The 23,026-nt window shown below is 37.2% G+C and overlaps 1 pseudogene; it reads left to right on the top strand.

The window, feature by feature from the left end:
* The first annotated feature begins 20,902 nt into the window (after positions 1-20,902).
* LOC148550709 (uncharacterized) lies at positions 20,903-21,480 on the top strand (annotated as a pseudogene).
* The last annotated feature ends 1,546 nt before the right edge of the window (positions 21,481-23,026 follow it).

The following is a 23,026-nucleotide window of genomic DNA, read 5'->3' as shown; positions in this document are numbered from 1 at the left end:
GACTGGCCCGCCCCGCCCCGCCAAAACCCGCCAATTTGGCGGTGCAGGTTTGACGAGTTTTTTTAATTTGGCGGGCTCCAAATCCTAGCCCGACCCGTTTTTTAGCGGGTTTAGCGGATCGGCCCGACGGGCTCGACCCGTTTTGCCACCCCTAAATAATAATATGATACGGATGTCCAATGATAATTTGTGTATAGTATAAAAAAATAGAACTAAAACAAAGAATAATATTTGGTGTATGAGGTCAAGAGTAATTGCAAGAAAGAAAAAGAAAGAAAAAAACTAAGGGAGAAGCCCACCAGCAGTATTAGACTCCCAGCTTACCTGGCGAAAGTAGAATTTCAATCAGGAGGAGAAAAAGATAAAGAAAATTGAAGAATTCAGAGAGAGGAGAATTAGCAAGGAGAGAATGAGCCCATAATTCATACACACTTTTCTCTGATCATTCCTTCCCCTTAACTACCTTCCACTTTTGCCATCCTTGTTGCTTTCCGCGTGAATGGTTTGTTATGGTCTTGCTATTCATACCTTCTTCCACGTGACTTATTCCTTTATTGGCCTCCCTTCTTGCATTTGTATCATTACCACTGTGCTGAAAAACAACCTTGTCCTCAAGGTTGAATTGAGGGTATTGAATCTTCATATCTTCATAAGACTCCCAAGTGGTTTCTTCAGCAGTAAGTTGAAGCCATTTGATCAATACTTCCTCATACCATCGGCCATCTTTTTTAACCATTCGGTGACCCAATACTAAGTGGGGGTACAATTTGCAATCCTGGACATCAATGAGTAATGGGGCTGGTATATTGGCTGGAGTAGGGTTACCCACGCACTTCTTTAGCAAGGACAAATGAAACACAGGGTGGACGCGAGCCCCAAGTGGCAGTTCCAATTTATAGGCAACTTTACTAATTCGCTGCACTATGGAAAAATGACCAAAATACTTCATGGCTAACTTGTGATGTTTGCGCACAGCCAAAGAGTGTTGTCTATAAGGTTGCAATTTGACATAAACAAAGTCACCAATGTTGAACTCAATATCATGTCGCTTGGTATCGGCTGTAGCCTTCATCCGAGTTTGTGCTCGCTGTAAATTACGATTCAAAGCTTCCAACATAGTATCACGCTGTTGTAATTGTTCTTGAACTGCAGGTGTGTTTGAAGCTTGTGGGTTGTAGTGTATAATTGGGGCTGGATCTTTTCCAAAGACAGCCTTGTAGGGTGACATAACAATAGCTGAATGGTATGATGTATTATAACTGAAGGCAGCCCAAGGAAGCAACTTTGGCCAGTCGCGAGGATTCTCTTGTGTATAACAACGTAAATACATTTCAAGGCCCCGATTGAGTACCTCGGTCTGACCATCTGATTCGGGGTGATACGCTGAGCTTCGTGCGAGGGTGATTCCATGGCCTTGACAGCATTGCTCCCAAAATCTGCAAGTAAAAATTCGATCATGATCTGAAACGATTGACTGGGGAACCCCATGAACACTCACCACATGTTTCAAAAATGCATCGGCAACTTTAGGTGCTGTATAATTCGTGGGTAAAGAAATAAAATGTTCAAACTTGGAGAGTCGATCAACCACAACAAGAATCACCGATAGTCCTTGTACCACCGGTAAGCTAGTGATAAAGTCCATAGATATATCCTGCCATAAGTGTGAGCGCATGGGTAAAGGTTGTAAGAGGCCTGCAGGTGGTAAAGTGGAGTACTTAGCCTGCTGACATGTAGGACAAGCTTGGACATATTCCTTCACAGTCTTGGCCATATCCTTCCAAAAAAAAAACTGTGCTGAGATGTGGGTCAAAATCTTCTAGTAGCCGTCGTGACCTCCCACCATTGAGTCGTGAAATTCATAGAGTAAGGTCTTCACTAACGAAGACGTGTGGGGAACCACGATTTTGTCCCCGCGATACCACAAACCCTGACATTGCTGCCACCTTCCCGAAGTTAATTCCAACTCTGAAAACTCAGACCTGGGGTCATAAGTCTTCGATTCAGCTTGCAACTGAGGCACCAAAGAACAATTCAGCACTGAGAGACCCATAAATGATCTAGATAGACTATTAGCTCCTTGATTTTCGGAACCTTTCTTATACTCGATTGTGAAATCGTAGCCAAGTAATTTTGCCAACCAAAAGTGTTGCTCAGGAGTTTGTATAGTCTGATTCTGCAACTCTTTTAAACTCTTGTGATTAGTTCTGATAACAAATCTATGCCCCAAGAGATAGTGTCGAAACTTCACGACTGCTGAAATAATGGCCAATATTTCTCTAGCATACACCGGTTGTTTCTGGGCTGTCATGGATAATTTCTTGGAAAAATACGCTATAGGGTGTCCATCTTGACTCAAAATGGCACTGATCCCCGATCCAGAAGCATCGGTCTCAAGAACAAAAGGTTTGGAGAAATTTGGCAAGGCTAAAACTGGTGCCAACGACAGAGCCCGCTTCAAGTTCACAAACGCGGCGTTAGCTGCAGTAGACCACGCAAAGTTATGTTTGCGCAATAAGTCGGTAAGAGGCGCAGCAATTAAAGCAAAGTTATAGATAAATTTGCAATAATAACTAGCCAAGCCTAAAAAGGCTCGCAACTACTTCACCGAAGTAGGAGGTAACCATTGCTTGATGGCTTCTACTTTTGAGGCATCCACCCTCACCCCTTCTTTGGAAACTACATGGCCCAAATAATCGACCTCTGTCCTACCAAAAGAACACTTAGAGAATTTAGCAAATAAAGCATTCTCTTTGAGGATAGTTAAAACCTGCACTAAATAGTCAATATGTGAATTCCAATCAGGACTATATATCAATATGTCGTCAAAGAAGACAAAGATAAACTTTCTTAATACAGGTGCAAAAACTGAATTCATGAGGCTTTGGAAAGTTGCCGGTGCGTTTGTAAGGCCAAAGAGCATTACGAGCCATTCGTACAAGCCTTGGTGTGTTCGAAACGCTGTCTTGAAACAGTCTTTAGGCCTCACACGGATTTGGTGATACCCCGACCTGAGGTACAACTTGGAAAGATTTTGTGCATCAAAGAGTTCATCTAAGAGTTCATCAACTGTTGGCATTGGGAAGGAATCTTTGATTGTGACTGCATTAAGAGCCCTATAATCCGTGCAGAATCTCCATGAGCCATCTTTCTTTTTCACCAAAAGCACAGGGGATGAAAATGGGCTCGAGCTAGGCCGAATGATGCCTGTAGTAACATGTCACCCACAATGCGCTCAATCTCAGTCTTTCGGCTCACTTTCACAGGGGTTGTGCCTGGACGTAAATGAATAGCATGATCCTGCATTCGTGTCGGGGGTAAGCCTTGAGGCACCTGAAAAACTGAACTGTATTGGCGCAACAATATTGCCAACTCAAGAGGAGTACTGCTTGGTATGTCCAGAGATTGAGGAGATGCAGCTTCCGGCCCTTGTAATTGAATAGTATATATTTCTGCAATTTCCTTAGTGGCACACAACCGTTTCAAGTAATTGAATTGAGCTTGGGTTGGCTGGTTATTTAATTCCCCTTGTAAGGTAATGAGTCGGTTATTGTCCAAGAAGGTAATGGATTTCTTTCGATAATTGACCAAGTGTGTGTCAAGCGTCTCCAACCATATATCACCAAGTACCAATTCTTCACTGGCTATTGAGAGTAAAAAAGCTGTGATAAATAGTGTTTGATCGTGCACCTTAACTGGCACCGTACGCACTTCACCTTCACACTGTAATAATTCACCATTGCCGACTTCTACCTTGAACGGGGGCGCTACATACACAGGCAACGATAACCGCTTCGCCAAGGCTGGGTGGAAGAAATTGTCCGAGCTACCCCCATCCATTAAGATACTATCTGGCGACCATTGACTACCCCGTTAAATCAAATGGAGCGTCGATTTGGTACCCCAGTCAAAGCATTATAAGATAAATGCAATGATTCCTCCATGGTTGGCTCCACTCTGATTTCAGCCTGCACGGGTTCTGACGCATGTGCCGTAGCTTGTGACTCCTCTGGAACTTCCTCCAAGGTCTGGATCAGAAAATAGTGTTTTGAACTGCACTTATGGCCTGTGGTGTATCGCTCATCACAAGTGAAACAGAGGCCTCTATCCCTTTGGAATTGGATCTCAGTAGGTGAAAGTTTGCGCAATGTGTTTGAAACTGGTGGTATAGGCAGTAACAGATGTGTATGGGAAATGTTAAGAGGTGGAGGTAAAGTGGGTACAATCCTTTGTTGTGTATGGGTAGGGGTACGTGGTTGGGAAGGTAACTGCGGTCGAAGAGACGAACGACAATTTTGGGTCGGCGGTAAGAATTTATCCTCAAACAACTTCACCAAAGAAACGGCTTACATCAAAGAGGTCAGGGATCGAGATTTAACCTTTTGCTTCAAGTCATGATGTAACCCACCAACAAAACAATCAAGCATTAAAGCATCATCCATCCCATAAACCCTTGTAGCTAACTCATTAAATGCATCGAAATAAAGTTTCACCGAAGCAGTTTGTTTGAGCTTCAACAATTTTTCACGTGGATTATCAAATAACGAAGGACCAAAATGCATTTTCTTAGCAGTAGATAATTCAAGCCAGGATGTTACCGGGTTGAGTTTTTCCCAAACTTGGAACCAGGCAAGGGCATGCGCCTCCAAATTGACTGCAACGAGATCCATCATCTGATCCTCTGGGGTCTCGTATATGCGGAAGAATTGGTCCACGCGGTAAATCCATTGTGTGACATCTTCCGACCCAGAAAACTTGGGAAAATCCACCTTCAGTTAACGTGGAGGCGCAAAAAATTGTCGCGGTGGCGGTTCATGATGTCCCTTCTGATGGTGCTGGAGTAAAGCTATCGACTGGGTTATAGCCGCGAGCTGTTCCTATTGGCCATCAAATTGCTCTATCAACTTGAGAATTGCAGCTTGCATTGTTTGCATCCGAGTGCTGTCTCCCATGGCAGCTCAATGAAAGCGCCAATGATACGGATGCCTAATGATAATTTGTGTATAGTATAAAAAAATAGAACTAAAACAAGGAATGATATCTAGTGTATGAGGTCAAGAGTAATTGCAAGAAAGAAAAAGAAAGAAAAAACTAAGGGAGAGGCCCACCAGCAGTATTAGACTCCTAGCTCACCTGGCAAAAGTAGAATTTCAATCAGGAGGAGAAAAGGATAAAGAAGAATTCAGAGAGAGGAGAATTAGCAGGGAGAGAATGAGCTCACAATTCATACACACTTTTCTCTGATCATTCCTTCCCCCTTAACTACCTTCCACTTTCGTCATCCTTGTTGCTTTCCGCGTGAATGGTTTGTTATGGTCTTGCTATTCATACCTTCTTTCACGTGGCTTGTTCCTTTATTGGCCTCCCTTCTTGCATTTGTATCATAATAGCTTCTGTTATTAATCGAAAGAATCTTAATAATAAAGACAATTTAATACATATTTAAAATATTAGTCACCTAAATACAGTAATGAATTCAAAAAATTTTGATAGTGGGAGCGAAATATATATAATAGGATAATTTTTATAATAAAAATATTATGTTTACATAAAAAATTAGTTATTAAATTATCTACTATAAATTTATATATAAATACATATTATTTAATTTATTTTTAATGTATATTTTGTATTTTAAAATTTATTTTGTACAAGTAAATATTTTTTATGTATATGTAACATAATTGTTATTATAATTATATTTTATAATAATAAAATATGATTAGTAAAATATCTCTTTTTACTAAAATAGTAATTTAAATAATAACATATAATTTAGAATTCTATTTTTTATATTTTATATTTTAAAAAGATTGAATAATCTTTTTCTTAACAATATAATCAAAATGTCTCTTTTTTTATATATATGTTGTTAAATAATAATTTAAAAATTCATCTTTTATACAATTAGGTCTGATCTTAATGATATTAATAGTTAAAAAAATTTATTCAATTAGTGTAGATGTTATGAAAAAAATTAAAGCTAATTTCAAATGAAGAAACACCAATGAATATATAATATTCTTTCGAGTCGATTTTTAAGAAAGAATACCAATCTCATTTAAATTTGAGAATTGATCATTATAATGCACATCTAATATAAAGTTCTCAAATTGACTATCAAGTATCAAAAGTTAAATAAAAAATTTATTGTGGGATCAAATTTAATAATTTAATGAGAATAAATAAATATTATTATTAGGATAAAACACATCATTAAACCAAACACATCATTAAAGCTCGAGGTTCGACCTTCTTGTTGAATTTGCATTGAACTATGAGTTGCATTGCTTCTTGTCATATCCTCGCATCTTGTCATACTTCTTCTATGGTATCCAGCTCGACATTCCTTATTTGATCATTTGTCTCTCCATCAAAATGATCGGTTCTGGTTGATCCTTGGGCTATTTCTACCAGGATCATGGCATCAGATCCAAATACCAATTTGAAAGGTGTTTCTTTGGTCGAGTTTTGTGGGGTGGTGTTGTATCTCCAAAGTATCTCTGGTATTAACTCGACCCACTGTCCTTTGGTTAAAGCTAACTTTTTTCTTAATGCCTGCAAAATGATCTTATTAGCCGCCTCGGTGAGCCTGTTAGTCTGTGGGTGCTCGATCGATGAAAAATAATGTTTGATGTTCAAGTTTTGTAAAAAATATGCCATTTTCTTGTAAGTAAACTATCTATCATTATCAGTAACAATGTCCATAGGTAATCCATATCGGCATATAATAAATTTTCAAATGAAACTTTGTACCTTGTCTGCTGTGATTTTGGTGAGTGGTTGGGCCTCTATCTACTTTGTAAAGTAGTCAATTGCCACAAGTAGGAATTTTACCTGGCCTTGTGATACTGAAAAAGGACTGAGGATGTACAGTCCCCATCTGTAGAATGGCCATCCGACCTTTGATGTGTACAGCATCTCGGCTGTGTTGTGAATTACTGGTACGCACTTTTGGCAGTTGTCACACCGTTGGACCTTGTTCATGCACTCTTTCTTTAGCGAGGGCCAATAATACCCCGCTCTTAGTAACTTTGCTGCTAGGCTTCGGCCTCCTATGTGTGTGCCACAAATGCCCTCGTGTGGTTTTAATATTGCTAAAGCGGCATCTTCGTCCCCCAAGCATTTGAGCAGAGGTCGGGAAAACCCTCGTCTGTAGAGGTCGTTTCCAATGATGGTAAAGAAGCTTGCTTTTTTCTTGAAGGCTTTTGGATTTCTCTCCGTTCTTGGTATTGTTCCTTTTTTAAAAAAATTGACATATTGAGTTCTCTAGGATTATCTGTGACAATTTTGATAGTGTATTTATTTTTCTTGAAGTAGCTAACTTAGATAATATATCAGCCCTATTATTTTCATTCCTATGAATATGTGTGAATTGAAAATTTTGAAATCCCTGAATTAAATGTTGTACTTGTGCTAAATATTGTTCTAGTAAGGGCTCCTGTACCTAAAAAATGCCATTTACCTATTGAACGATGAGGAGGGAGTCATAATAGACTTTGATGTGTTGAATTCTACTTTCTTTGGCCAGGCGTAGGCCAACCAGAAGCGCTTCATACTCGAATTGGTTATTGCTTACTAGAAACATGTACTTTATTAATTGCTCGGTAGAGACTCCCTCTTTATCTTTGAGAATAATTTTGGCTCCCCCAATGTCTTCGTTAGAAGCACCGTCCACATATAACTCCCATTCTGGGTAAATCTCCCCTGATGAGGTGAATTCTGCAATGAAATCATGTAACACCTGGGATCTAAGTGAACCCCGACCTTCGTAATTGATGTCATATTCGGATAGCTCAATGGACCATTTGTTAATCTCCCTACAAGATTGAGTTGTGTTAGCACTTGCTGTAGTAGTTGATTAGTTTGTACTACGATCTTTTAGCTTTGGAAGTAGTGCCGCAGGCGCCGTGCTGTAACCACCAGAGCATAGGCCATTTTTTGAATGGTTGGGTATCGAATTTCTGTGTTTTGTAAAATTTTACTGATAAAGTAGACTGGTTGCTGCTACCGACCTGATTCTATTACAAGAACGAATGAAATTGAGTTAGTAGAAACTAAAGGCATAAATAGAGTGGGTTATCACATGTTGATTTTTTTAATATCAGAGGTAATGATAGGATTTTCTTGAACTCGGCAAAGGCTGTCTCGCACTTGTCCGACCATTCAAATTTGCTAGACTTCCGTACCGTGTTAAAAAAGTGGCTTGATCTCATCGCCAATGTTGGTAGGAATCTTGATAAGGCCGCCAACCTCCCTGTCAGCTGTTGTACTTCCTTGATTGTTATTGGTGATTTCATCTGTATGACTGCATTGTATTTGTCTGGATTTGCTTCTATTCCTCTGTGAGTTAACATGAATCCTAGGAATTTTCCTCTTTGTATCCCAAAAGCACATTTTTCAGGATTTATTCGCTTGTACTTTCTCAATTGCTTGAATACCTCTTTGAGGTCGAACAGATGATCTTCTTTGTTTTCTGACTTGACGACCATGTCGTCTACGTACAAGTCCATATTCCTTCCGATCTGGTTCTGGAAGACCTTATCCATCAAATGTTGATAGGTAGCACCTGCATTTTCGAGGCCAAAAAGCATGACTTTGTAACAGAAATTACCATGGTCGGTTACAAAGGCTATTTTATCCTCATCTGAAGGGTGCATAAGTATCTAGTTGTATCCTGAATAGGCGTCTATGAAACTTAATATTTTGTAACCAGAAGTGTTGTCAACGAGCTTGTCAATACAAGGCAATGGATAAGAATCCTTTGGGCAAGCTTTGTTTAGATATGTGAAGTCTATTCACATTCGCCATTTTCCCGAATTCTTCTTGACCACGACCACATTTGCTAACCAAGATGTGAATCGGATTTCTCGGATGAATCCTGCACTTAATAATTTTTGTGTTTCTTTGATTGCTGCCTCTATTTTTTCTTGTCCTAAATGTCTCTTCTTCTGCTTTATTGGGCGAGCTGTGGGATCCAGAGCGAGCTTATGACTTATGACTTCCGGGTCTATCCCTGGCATGTCAGGCGGAGTCCAGGCGAATAGATCGGATTTTCCTGGAGTAGTTCGGTGATTTGCTTCACATTTCCTGTAGATAAGGCAGAACCGATGTTAGTATTTTGATTTTCTTTGTTAGAGATGCTTATCTTGTAAAGATCGTCAATTGGGATAGGTCGTTGCTCTTGATTGGTCCGAGGATCTAGCTCGCTAAGTCTGGTATATCGTTGGTGTTGTAGACCAAATTTATCCTCGGTGTTCGTGGTTGCTTTGTTTTGAGCTCTGCATTGTAACATTGCCTTGCTTCCTTTCTGTCCGAGTGTACTATCGCTATGGCTCCATCCTGTGAGAAAAACTTAACGCACAAGTGAATCGTGGAGACTATATCTCCGAAGGTGTTTAAAGATGGTCTTTTTAGTATAATGTTATAAGGACTAAAGCAATCGACAACCAAATATTGAATATCTAAAGTTTTTGAATGAGGATACTCCACTAAGGTTGTCCTCACCCACACATAACCTGTTATAGGGACTCTTTTCCCAGAGAATCCGACTAATTCGCCAGAAGATGCCTGTAGCACTTTGTCATTTAGCTGCATTTTTTTGAAGGTGGACAGGAACATAACATCGGCACTGCTTCCTGGATCTAGAAGAACTTTCTGGATCACTAAGTCTCCTGTTGTTACCGAGATTACCACTGGGTCATCGAGGTTAGGAGTCTTAGATTTTGGGTGGTTGGGGTTGGCTAGTATGCTGCCACTGGTCTTTTTCAGTGTTTATGTCTGGTGCTCTGTGGCTGCCGGGGTTAATGAGTCTCATTGCATTCTGCTACTGACGTACTTATCCAGTAGTCCTTGCTGTGCCAGTCTCTCTAGCAGATCTTTGGCCACCACACATTCATCGGTCGTGTGACCGAACTTCTGGTGAAATGCGTAATGCTTGGTTTTATCCACATATTTTTGGTCTTGATAAGTCCCTGCCTTGGTGGTTTTATGAGCTTGTTGTAAAGGATTTCTTTGATTATGTCCTCCCTTTTAGTATTAAATTTTGTGTAGGAGTCAAACTTTGGCGTTAGCTTGAAGAACTTCTTAGGCTCATTGTTTATCTGTGACCTGGGTTACCTTTCTTCATCTTTGTGAGGTAGTTGCTTTTCTATTCGTCAAGCTTCACATAGTTCTTCAATTTCCATTTGGCCTACTTTTTCTCGAAATTCTACTAGCATTTTTCCCGGGTGGAGACCACTCTTTAGTGCATGCAGATTCACCTCAGGGCTGAGATCAGAGATTTTCATTGTTGCTTTGGTGAACCGCGTCATATAGTCTTTTAAGCTTTCATGTGGACCTTGCTTGATAGTGCTTAGGTAATCCGACCCGTGCACGTATATTCTTGAAGCCGCGAAATATTCGATAAAAGACCTTGCTAGTTCTTCGAAACAAGAGATTGACCCTGCGGGAATCTTAGAAAACCAATGTAAAGCAGCACCATCTAAAAAAGTTGGAAAAGATCGGCAAAGTATAGGGTCAGAGGCACCGTCAAAGAACATGGATTGAATTTTTTTAATATGGACACGGGGGTCACCGAGTCCTTCATATGGCTTGAGTGCGGTGGGTAACACAAAGTTCTTCGGCATCTGAAAATTGGCGATATCCTCCGAAAAAGGATTGTCTATCGTCAATTTTTCTTTTGGCGGGGTGATCTCCTGTGATCCTAATTCCTGAGATCGTGTTCCATTCGAGGTCGCGTTCTTAGGATCTTCCGTGTTGGATTTTCGGTTGGGAGTTGATTCTAGGATCTCGACCATCCTTTTAACCTCAGCTAGAAAGGTAGCATTCATGGCTTCCCACTCATCATGGGTAGGAGGAGGAGTTTGAGGTACGACGTCATCGGCCATGGTTCTGCAAAAAATAGTAAAATAAAGTGCGCATGAGGGTTAATTTAGAATAAACTCGACCCCACGGTGGGCGCCAAATGTTCCTATCTGGAACTGAGCTCCGAGGTATAGGCCGGTGACAGCTGAAAGAGCACTGATAATGTCCTTCTCCTAAATGCTACACTGCAAGTTCCTTCCTCGTTCGGGCAGTGTGGAGAACCTGCAAAAAAGACTCCGATGCTTAAGTCAGTTCGTGATAAAAAATAATAATAGTGATGCTTTGTTGTGTAACAGCCCAGACCACTCGCTAGCACGATATTGTCTGCTTTGGCACACAAGCCTTCACGGTTTTGCCTTTGAAGATAGGATGATAGCCGAAGCCCCCCACACTCACTCGTCAAAATGCGTCATGCTAGGGAGAGGTATCCACACCCTTATAAGGTATGCTTCGTTTCCCTCCCCAACCGATGTGTGACCTTACATTCCACCTCCCTAAGGGAGCCCAGCGCCCTCGCTGGCACATCGATTCGGGCTCCGGCTCTGATACCATTTGTAACAGCCCAGACCACCCGCTAGCACGATATTGTCCGCTTTGGCACACAAGGCCTCACGGTTTTGCCTTTGACGATAGCGATGTGGGACCTTACATGTTCAACTCTGTTTTTGTGTATCCCTTTGATAAACCCCAATTTTTTTGTTTATCTTGTGTTTATTTTAGGGGATTTTATTACCTTTTCCCCACATTTATTCAATGAAATAGCATGGTTTTGTAATTCTCCCTTAATTTGTGTTTAAATGTAAAAACATGCTTTTTAGGCCCTGAAATTAGTGATTTTAATTTACTTTAATTCCATTCGATGCCTTGATGTATTTGTTGAGTGATTTCAGGTTCATAAGGCAAGTATTGGAAGGAAGAAATGAAGAGAAAAGCATACAAAGTGGAGAATCTATGAAGAAATGAAGGAATCACAAAGCTATCGAGCCTGACCTCTTTCTACTCAATCGATCATAACTTGAGCTACAAAGGTTCAAATGAGGCGGTTTTAGTTGCGTTGGAAAGCTAACATCCGAGGCTTCAAAATGATATAAAATTTTTTATAGTTGCCTGACGTTTAGAGATGCGTATGCGTGCATCACGCGCACACGTTGGAGGATCAGCGTGGGTCATTTTGAAGAAAACGTGGCCAGCGATTTCTAGCTCATTTTGGGCTCAATCCAACTCATTTCTGATGCTATTGAACCCAAGGATTGAAAGGGGATGATCCAAGTAGTCATAGTTTAGTTTTCATCATGTTTTAAGGTAGAATTCTAGAGAGAGAGGAGAGAGAGCTTCTTAAGGATTCTAGATTTAGGATAGAAATTAGGGTAAAGTTAGGTTAATCTCTCTAAAAGTTATCTTTCAATTCATGTTTTAATTCCAATTCTCTTTATATTTTAGTGTTCTATTGTCTTAATCTTCTTAGTTTCTCTTGTTAATTTCTTGTTTTACTCTCTTTTATGTTGATGAACCATTGTTGGATCTTAATTTCTTCTAATACAATTTTATGTTTCTATGTCTTTTGAGGTTTACTTCACTTGTTATTGTTGATTCCTTGCTTTTGTTAGTTGTAGCTTTTATTAATTCTTGTAATTTGTGATGTTTACTTTTCTTGCACACTAGGTGTTTGATAAAATGTTTTCTCTAGTTTTTGAGTAGTTTTCTTTACTCTTGGCTTAGGCTAAGGAAATTGAGTGACCTTGAGTCATTGGGTCTCATTGAATTGGTGATTTGAGAACCCTTGGTGATTAATTTGATACCCATTGACACTAACCCACTACTAATCTAATTAGTAGATAGGTCGAGACTTATGGATTGATGTTGATCAAGCCTATTTGACGTACTTCAAGCCTAGGAGTAGATATTACGTACTTGAGGCTTTTGAAAGTAGACTTAATGAGCTTGGTTCCTCATAATTGTCAATATATGGTTTGTAGACAAGGATGGTGATCTCAATTACCTATGTCTAACCAAGAGTTCTTTTCCTTTATTTTATTTGTTCTTGACATTTTACTTTCTTGTCATTTATTTCTCTTGCCAATTATAAATCAAACCCCCTTATTCCTTCATAGCCAATAATTGATTACTTCATTGTAATTCCTTGTGAGACGATCCGGAGTTTAAATACTTCGGTTAATTCTTATTTGGGGTTTGTTATTTGTGACAACCAAATTTTTGATTGGGAGGATTGTTTGTTGGTGTAGAACTATACTTGCAACGAGAATTTATTTGAGAAATTCTAGACCATCAAGGAATCCACTCTTCAAAATGGCGCCGTTGTCGGGGAATTGCAATGGTGTTATGTTATTGGCTATTGTGAATATGTGAATATCTTTGCCTTTTGCTTGTTTGTTAGTTCTTGTTAGCTTTAGGACTTTGTTGCTTATTTTTGTTAGCTTTTGTTTTTATTTGCTATTATGAATTCTCACCCCTTTGGCTATGAGTTTGGCTCAAATTATATTGTAGAAAATGGGAATTATAATGACGACATACATCAAGGATGGAACAATCAAAGATGGGAGGAGTCTCAAGGAATTGATCACTCCTCTTGGCAACAACAACCTCCGGTTTCCTATAGGTATAATCCCAATCCTAATGCATATCAATCTAATGGATGTGGTGACCCTTATTGTGATTGTCAACAACTACCACCATATGCCTATGAACCACCTCCTCAATATAATTTTGAACTACCATACTCACAAGCCTCATACCACCAACCACCTCCATATGACCCCAACCCATATCCATCATACCAACCACCTTGTGAACCATATGAACCATATGAAGAACCACCCCAATTCTACCACCAATACCCTCAAGAACCACCACCTCACTATTTTTACCAAGATGAATCACCTCCCATGTATGATAACTTTCAATCACAAGAGAAATTTCCCTTTTCACCACAATCCTCCATGGAAGAATATCCATATCCATCAATCCAAGAGCAATATGATCCTACTTATACTAGTCAAGCGAAACAAGAGCCAATGGATCGTCTCAAAGAAGTAATGGATTGGCTTCAAGCAATCATCCGTCAAAAGGAGCAAGAGGAAGCCCAAAAGAGACACGAAGCTATCGAGACTAACCTTGCCAAAATTAAAGTCGCCTTGGACTCATGGGACTCATGCAACAAGCAAAGTACCTCCACGGATGAATGTGAGAAAACAACTGAAGAGAGGAGCATGAAGGAGATTTTAGAATCCCAACATGAGGACAAGGAGAGGGGGTATGTCTTGCAACAAGTGGGGGAGGAAGAGATTGTTAGAGATGAAGAAGAAGTGGTTGAAAGCCTAGGCAAAGTTGAACAAGAGGTGGATTTCAAGTTGGATGACACTTCCACACCAAGCAATGTGGTTGATTTTGTGGAAGTTGTTGAACCTTCTTCCATTGAGCTTGAAGACGATGTTAAGGAGGGTGCGCAACCTCCTAAGCATATAATGAATGATGAAGAATTGGAAGAAGGTGAGCAAGCAACAAATTAAATCTTCCTCTTGAAGATAATCCCACACCAACACATGATCCTTTGGTATCTGAGGAATCTTCTCCTCTTGAAATTGAGGTGGATGTTGAGATAAGTTCCACATTACCTCCAAGTTGTGATATGAAGAACGGAAAAGAGCTAGAAGAGGTTGGTGAGGAAGTAATTGGACATGAAGAGCCTTGTCAAGAGGTGAACATTGAAGAAGCTTGCCAAGAGGTGGGGATAGTCAAGGAAGAGCACAAGGGAATGACACTTGCAAAACCATTGGAGGCCCCCCTTCCTAAGTCACCATCCATCCTTCCATTCAAGTGGGTAAATCTCTTATCCCTAAGCTCTACATTCTCACTTGAATATGGTTTGATTGAGACGGATGGACAACTTAGAGCTCTTTGTGGAGTTAAGAGTAGGAGAGAATTGGTTAGTGGTAGGCATTACAATCCAAGGTTCATTATGGTTGAGTCATCAAAGTCTAAGTGCAATGGTTGGTATAGTTCTCAATTGAAAGGGTCTAGGAAGATGCTTTGGTGTTTGCTTGAGAATTCGGATCACTTCTCACCCAATTGGAATTGTGATGATCAACTTGAAGATGGGTGTAGAAACAAGATTTAGGATCTGGGAAAATATGAAGATCAATTTTGGAAGCCCTTAGCTCGTGTGGAACTTCATCAAAGCTTGGTGCCATTGATTTTGAATTTTGGAGCTTACTTGAAGTCCAAGCATTGGTGGAAGTTTCAAGATGAGTACAAGCATAAGCCATCATAACAAGGAGCCTTCCAAATGTCCAACTTAAGGACTTAAACTAAAAGTGCTAGGTGGGAGACACCCCACCATGGTAAACTCTTTCCATTCTCTTGTATATATAATCAATGAATGCATTGAGTTGCCATTGTTAGGTAGTATTCTTCTTTGCATATTCTTGTTTATTTGGTGTTTTAGTTGTTAGCTTGTTTGATTAGATTTTTGGCTTAAGTTGTAGAGTAGTTGTTGTTGAGTAATATTTTACTTGAAGTGTAAGTTTTGTTTACTTTGTATTTGAAAATTTTTCAAAAACCAAAAAGATTTGTTGTTAAATTTGAATTTTGATTACTTTAGAATGCTTGTAGAATAGGAGAGTGCCCTGTTTCTGTTTTCATGTTCCTAAAAAAAAAAGGGAAGGGGGGCAGGCACGCGTATGCGTACATCACGCGTACGCGTCGATGCGTCAACATGGCTCCATACATGGAACCCGAGAGTTGCGCGAACACCACACGTATGCTGTGCGAAACGCACAGCTGCACCCACGCGTACGCGTACATCATGCATACGCATCGATTTACACTCTCACCATCCACGCTCAAGCGTACAGGACGCTTATGCGTCGCTTGTCCATCTTGCGTTCCACGCGCATTGTTTCCGCGCCCTGTTTTTCTTTCCTTTCTTCTCCTTTCTTTCTTCTTTACTCTCTCCTTCTTCTTTCCTTATACCTTTCTTATTCTCTCATCTTCCTTTCTTACTTTCTTCCTCTCCTTTCAAAACTCTATTTTTATTAATTTTATTTTTCTCATCTTTCATTTTCTTTTGTTTATTGCATTTGCATACTTTTATTCATTACTTTTTAATTTTGTTTTTTTATAACTTGTTCTTATTTTCTTTTCTAAAGTTTCTTATTTTAATAATGATGTTGAATTCTCTTACTCAATTGTTGAGAATTTCTTGCATTGATTTGGTGCTCCGTGACTTGTTTAGCATTAATGATCCTAATTGTTCCACACACAAGATTAGTGCTTTAGTCCTTCCTAATTCATTATTCTTTATTTTTGTACTTCATTATCATTGAGTTAGGATGTGACCAAATGCTTTCATGCTTACCACTAATCTTGTTTATGTCAATTCCTATTTAAACTTGATGCTCCTAAGTGTTCTTCATGCTTTAACTTTGCTCTTGTATCAAGTATTAGTTGATATGTCCTTTGCCTATATTGCTCTCTCACTTACATGCATAGCTAACATGTAGTGAGAACCTTACTCTTATTTGGCATTAACTCCTGCCTATGTTCTATTTGCTTTGATATCTTTGTTATAGGTTTAATTATCCTTCTTTCTCTTTCCTTTTAGGTTGGCCACCAAGAAGGAAAGGAATGAAAAGGCTTCTAAATGGGGCAACAAACAAGTTCATCCGCACAACCTTTTGAAGGAGCTCATCAATTGTAGCAACCCGTCCACCTTGCTCTTCTTTGCATGCACCGAGGACGGTGCAAATTTCTAAGTGTGGGGAGGTCGTCCGACCGATCTCCATGGGTAACAATTTTATTTTTCAACACCAATTTTTCAATTGTTGTCTTTGTTAGATTAGTTGTTGCATTGCAAGATAGGTTGCATGATAGTTAAAATTTGTACATATTTTACCACTTCTTTTTATGTTAGGACTACTTGGTTAGGGTGATGATTTCTTTTCCAAGAAAAATTGTTTTAGGGCACCCTACCAATTCAAAAAAATTTTTTTGTGTGAACTTGCTTGAAGAATTTATTTTGGAACATGGTTTTTGAGCTAAGAACACAAGCATGTGAGTTTTGAGCCCAATTGCGTGGTTACATCATATAACCACTTATTTTCATTTTTGTGTGTATTATTCTCTTTCTATGATTGTAATCTTTGATTTGTTTGATTCTATATGTCCATTATTCTATGTATGAATGCATTTATATGATTGAGGCGATCATTTCATTTAGCCTACTTACCCAAATAGCCTACCTTTCATCAACCATTGTTAGCCAAATTTGAGCCTATTTAATCCCTTTTGTTCTTAATTTTAGCACATCACTACCCCTAAGTGAAAAACAATAAATGTCCCTTAATTTGGATCTTTGATTAGCTTAGGCTAGTGAGGGTGTGTATCAATTGGATATGGGAAACTCGGGACATTGGTTGAGAAAAAAGTGTATTTTATATTTTTATTGAAAATTATGGGATTGGGTACATGCTTATGCATTAAATATGTAAAACCATATGTATTGATACCTTTGTATATATTTCGTTGTGAAAATATATATATATATAAGAAATAGAAAAAAAATAAAAGAAACAAAAATATAAAAAAAATTGCAATAAAAAGGGGACAAAAATGCCCCAAAGTAAAGTAATAATAACAATGCATATGGGATGTGAATTAAAAAGAATGCATGAGTATGTGAAAAACTGGGAATCATAGGTAGCTAGGCATTGTATTAGAATTGTATAGGTTGTTATATGTGTTAGGTGAGAGCTTAGACTAATCAAAGATGCAAATTTTAAGCTCACTTAGCCATATATGCATCACTACCTTTACCCTAGCCCCATTACAACCTATGAACAAGTCCTCATGATGAATGTATGCATGCATTGAATAATTGTTGATTGTTAGATGAAAAACAAATCATGGAAAGTATGATTAGAAGAGAATCGAGTGATCGACCCTATACACTTGAGCGACCAGAGTGGATATACTTCCGCTGAGGGTTCGATGCTCAATTCCTTGTTTCCGACTTTCATGAGCTTTTCTTCTTGCAAGTCTACTTGTACTTTATTTTGATATTCAAATTGGTAGGATTCATGAATCATCATACTACTTAGCCCTGCATGTGCATATGTGTTCTTGGGGGTTGATTTACTTTTAACCAAGTAGGTAGAATCATCTTGCATTTAGTGCATTCATATAGATAGGTGCATATAGTTTGTTTGCATTGAATAAATGTTCATACCCGTTTTCTTGTCCTTCTTTATTCTTAGCATGAGGACATGTTTGGTTTAAGTGTGGGGAGGTTTGATAAATCCCAATTTTGTGGTTTATCTTGTGCTTATTTTAGGGGATTTTATCACATTTTTTCCACATTTATTCAATGAAATAGTATGGTTTTGTAATTCTCCCTTAATTTGTGCTTAAGTGTAAAAACATGCTTTTTAGGCCCTGAAATTAGTGATTTTAATTCACTTTAATTCCATTCGATGCCTTGATATGTTTGTTGAGTGATTTCAGGTTCATAAGGTAAGTATTAGATGGAAGAAATGAAGAGAAAAGCATGCAAAGTGGAGAATCCATGAAGAAATGAAGGAATCGCAAAGCTGTCGAGCCTGACCTCTTCCTACTCAATCGATCATAACTTGAGCTACAAAGGTTCAAATGAGGCGGTTTTAGTTACGTTGGAAAGCTAACATTCGGGGTTTCAAAATGATATAAAATTTTCTATAGTTTCCTGACGTTTAGAGATGCGTACGCGTGCATCACGTGCACGCATTGGAGGATCAGCGTGGGTCATTTTAAAGAAAACGTGGCCAGCGATTTCTAGCTCATTTTGGGCTGAATCCAACTCATTTCTGATGCTATTGAACCCAAGGATTGAAAGGGGATGATCCAAGTAGTCATAGTTTAGTTTTCATCATGTTTTAAGATAGAATTCTAGAGAGAGAGAGGAGAGAGCTTCTTAAGGATTCTAGATTTAGGATAGAAATTAGGGTAAAAGTTAGGTTAATCTCTCTAAAAGTTATCTTTCAATTCATGTTTTGATTCCAATTCTCTTTATATTTTAGTGTTCTATTGTCTTAATATTCTTAGTTTCTCTTGTTAATTTCTTGTTTTGCTCTCTTTTATGTTGATGAACCATTGTTGGATCTTAATTTCTTCTAATGCAATTTTATGTTTCTATGTCTTTTGAGGTTTACTTCACTTGTTATTGTTGATTCCTTACTTTTGTTAGTTGTAGTTTTTATTAATTCTTGCAATTTGTGATGTTTACTTTTCTTGCACACTAGGTGTTTGATAAAATGTTTTCTCTAGTTTTTGAGTAGTTTTCTTTACTCTTGGCTTAGGCTAAGGGAATTGAGTGACCTTGAGTCATTGGGTCTCATTGAATTGGTGATTTGAAAACCCTTGGTGATTAATTTGATACCCATTGACACTAACCCACTACTAATCTAATTAGTAGATAGGTTAGGACTTATGGATTGATGTTGATAAAGCCTATTTGATGTACTTCAAGCCTAGGAGTAGATATTACGTACTTAAGACTTTTGGAAGTAGACTTAATGAGCTTGGTTCCTCATAATTGTCAATATATGGTTTGTAGACAAGGATGGTGATCTCAATTACCTATGTCTAACCAAGAATTCTTTTCTTTTATTTTATTAGTTCTTGACATTTTACTTTCTTGTCATTTATTTCTCTTGCCAATTATAAATCAAACCCCCTTATTCCTTCATAGCCAATAATTGATCACTTCATTGCAATTTCTTGTGAGACGACTCAGAGTTTAAATACTTCGGTTAATTCTTATTTGGGGCTTGTTATTTGTGACAACTAAATTTTTGATTGAGAGGATTGTTTGTTGGTGTAGAATTATACTTGCAATGAGAATTTATTTGAGAAATTCTAGACCATCAAAAAATCCACTCATCACCCTTTAGGTCAGTCGCAGTATCTTATTTATGCTTTAAGAGTGCGTTTGTTGAGATTCCGAAATTCCTAGAATATGAGCCGAGGTATAATGCGGATCGTTGTTGTTCGGCGTAACTGATTTTAACTTAGTAAATCTGAAGTATAACGTCGGGTCGAGTTATTGGGTACGGATAATATTGTATTCAAAATATATGTATATTTATTTTATACCAACTACGTTCAAGATATGTATTAGGTTTTAATTTTGTAAATAGTCTAAAAATTATATATATTAGTAAATAAAAAAATTATTTTATTTATATTTTAAAAATTCTCCAATATTATGTGCTATAATTGAGAAAGTTTATATAACCAATAATAGGTAGTTAATAAATTTATCTTGACCAAAATATAGTCTAATTGGCTTCTTAATCCAGTATCTTCACTTATTTTTCTGGAGATACAAATTGTTTGTCGATTATTTAATATGTACTAAATATCAAATTTTTATTTGCTATTAATACTATATGATCTTTGAATATAAAACTTTATCCATATTATCCTAACTCCTTACCAAATCAATCATAGTTTCTTCTAGCTCCTTCTTCTAGGGGAGTGTCTTAGGTGGAGAAAGTATTTTCTGGTGCTTGAAACACCAAAAAAAAAAAAAGTTCTTGATGGAGAGTTCAGATTGCTCCAAACAAAAAGTTGTTAGTATTATTAGGTTTGATCCATGATTTAATGTATTTGCGAAGCGGTATAGCAGATGGTTTGATCAGACCGGTAGTTTTATGTCTCTTTTTTTTTTTGGAATATTTGATTTAGTGGGCTAAGTAGTTGTTGGGCCTTAAAGAATTTTAATAATCTAAAAATAATTTAGTTGTTTTGGGTCTTAAAAAAGTATAATAATAATAATAATAATAATAATTAATTATAATATTTAAAAAAAACTTATTTTTATATTATTATTATTATTATTATTTTAATGAAAAAGAAGAAAAGCATGCTTCTTCTCTTCATCTTCCTCTGTAATTCTGTTCCTCATTCACAATGATATTGCTCCCATTTTTTTAGCTTCAAACAAAGAAAAGATAATAACTTTTTCGAATCTTTTGCCCTTATCATGTCAATTCAAGCAAAAGTCGAACCTGGGTCACCACCCATTGTCTCATCAACCAGTAACAAAAGCTTGGAGACGATGAGCATTCCTGAGCTCATTCAAATTCTTCCAGTTAAGTGACAAAAAGAGGATTATGACAGAGTTGAAGAGGTTTTGGTAACAAGAGAGAAAAAACTTAAAACCTAAGTTGGTCAACTCGAAAAGAAGTTTCAGCTTCAGAGTCTAGCTACAATTGACGCTGAGGATAAATTGAAGAAGAAAGAACAACAGTATAAAAAGGTACAGGAGCTTTATGAGACGTCGTTTAAGGGAGTAAAGAAAAGTGGGTTGGACAAAAGAACCATTGAAAATTTGAGGAAGAAGAACAAAAAGTTACAGTGCGAGAATCTTAAGTTGTTGGAGTTGAAGAAGAAATATGAGGTTGATGGCAATGCTTTTGAGTTGAATGATAAGAATGAGAATTGAAGGCTAATTTTAAGTTTCTGGAATTGCTTGATAGGGTTATGAAATTGGAGGAAAGTACAAAACTTTTGATGAGTAATGAAAGCTTACGAATTGACATGTCTAGCACTTATGTATGATAAATAACAAAATATACCCAAATGTTATTTTTTAGAGAAAAGGACAAATAGGTCCCTAACCTTTTGTTCTGCGGATATTTTCGTCTTTGACCATTGAAAAATACTTTTAAGTTCCTGACCTTCACAAAACTTGGACGGATTAGTCCCTCCGTCCAAATGCCTCCGTCAGGGACTGATCCGTCCAAATGCCTCCATCAGGGACTGATCCGTCTAAGTTTTGTGAAGGTCATGGACTTAAAAGTATTTTTCAATGGTCAGGAACGAAAATGTCCGCGGAGCAAAAGGTCAATGACCTATTTGTCCTTTTCTCTATTTTTTATTATTTGTGAATCGATTCTCATATTCTTTATTAATTTTTTTTATTATTTGATCCTTCAAGGTCCAAAAATACTTTTTCCCAAAAAAAAAAAAAACTCCTTTTTTTAGAGAATATATATATCGAATCTAATCAATCAAAATAAACGCATCTATCCCTTTCAAAAATTCTATTATCAAACTTATTTTTTCTGTAGAGGTTTTTTTCTTAAGTTTTTTTCCCTTATATATTGGAAATGAAACAAAGTGACTATAAAACTTAAGAGAATATAGAGATTGTTAGATTATGCACATCGAATAGCGCAATTAAAATTTGTATATAAAAAATAGATAAAATTAAACTAAATAATTTAAATAATAAAAAAATAATAATATAATTAAGAGACAAACATTACAATATTTCTTTTCTAGTCAAAATACATCTTAATTCTTAACACACATCCGTTTCTTTTTCATAGGTTCCATATATTATTTTTTTAGTCATAGCTAAAATTTAAACTTGGTACACTTTTCAGTAAAATTAAACTAATAAAGTTGTTATTAGTCCAGATCTTGTAGTACAGATTATAATATCCCAAAATATATAATTCATTATCTTATATATTATGAAAATAATCATTCTAAAAGATTATACATATGAGTAATCATATTAATTTTCTTTTTGTTTTCACTCACTAATTTTTATACAAACGTGACATCTAATAATAAATGTCTTAATCACTTATATATAATTTGCTAAAAATAATAATAAAAAATAAGTAAAATACAATTTAATTAAATTTATTAAATTATATGACAAGTTGATAAAATATTAATTTTTTTATAAAAAAAAAATATCAATTTGAGCCTTTTTCATCTAATAAGTTGTGAAATTGATTAAAGTTAATGATTATTAATTAATTACTTAGATAAAATGTAAAGATTGTAGTTTGTCCCACTTGCTTTGAATTAGGATTTAAGGCACTTGGGTAAGATGCAAGAATTGTGATTTGTCCCACTTGCTTCGTATTAAGATTTTAAACTCCTACCTAGATAAGATACAAGGATCGTGACTCCGTCCCACTTGCTTTGGGTTATGTGGGGATGGTGGTTTCGTCCCGTCTACAGTAAACACGGTGGTGTTATCCTGCTAACGAAAAACAAAATTGATTAATTATAAAAAATTGGGGTTAATGAATCTAATAACTTGTAAAATTGATTAAAGTTAACGATAATGACTGATTGTGGTCTA

Source organism: Arachis ipaensis, chromosome B7 (assembly GCF_059453495.1).
Source record: "Arachis ipaensis isolate K30076 ecotype BB chromosome B7, ASM5945349v1, whole genome shotgun sequence".
Taxonomy (NCBI): Eukaryota; Viridiplantae; Streptophyta; class Magnoliopsida; order Fabales; family Fabaceae; genus Arachis; species Arachis ipaensis.
This window is presented reverse-complemented; position numbering and strand designations above follow the sequence as displayed.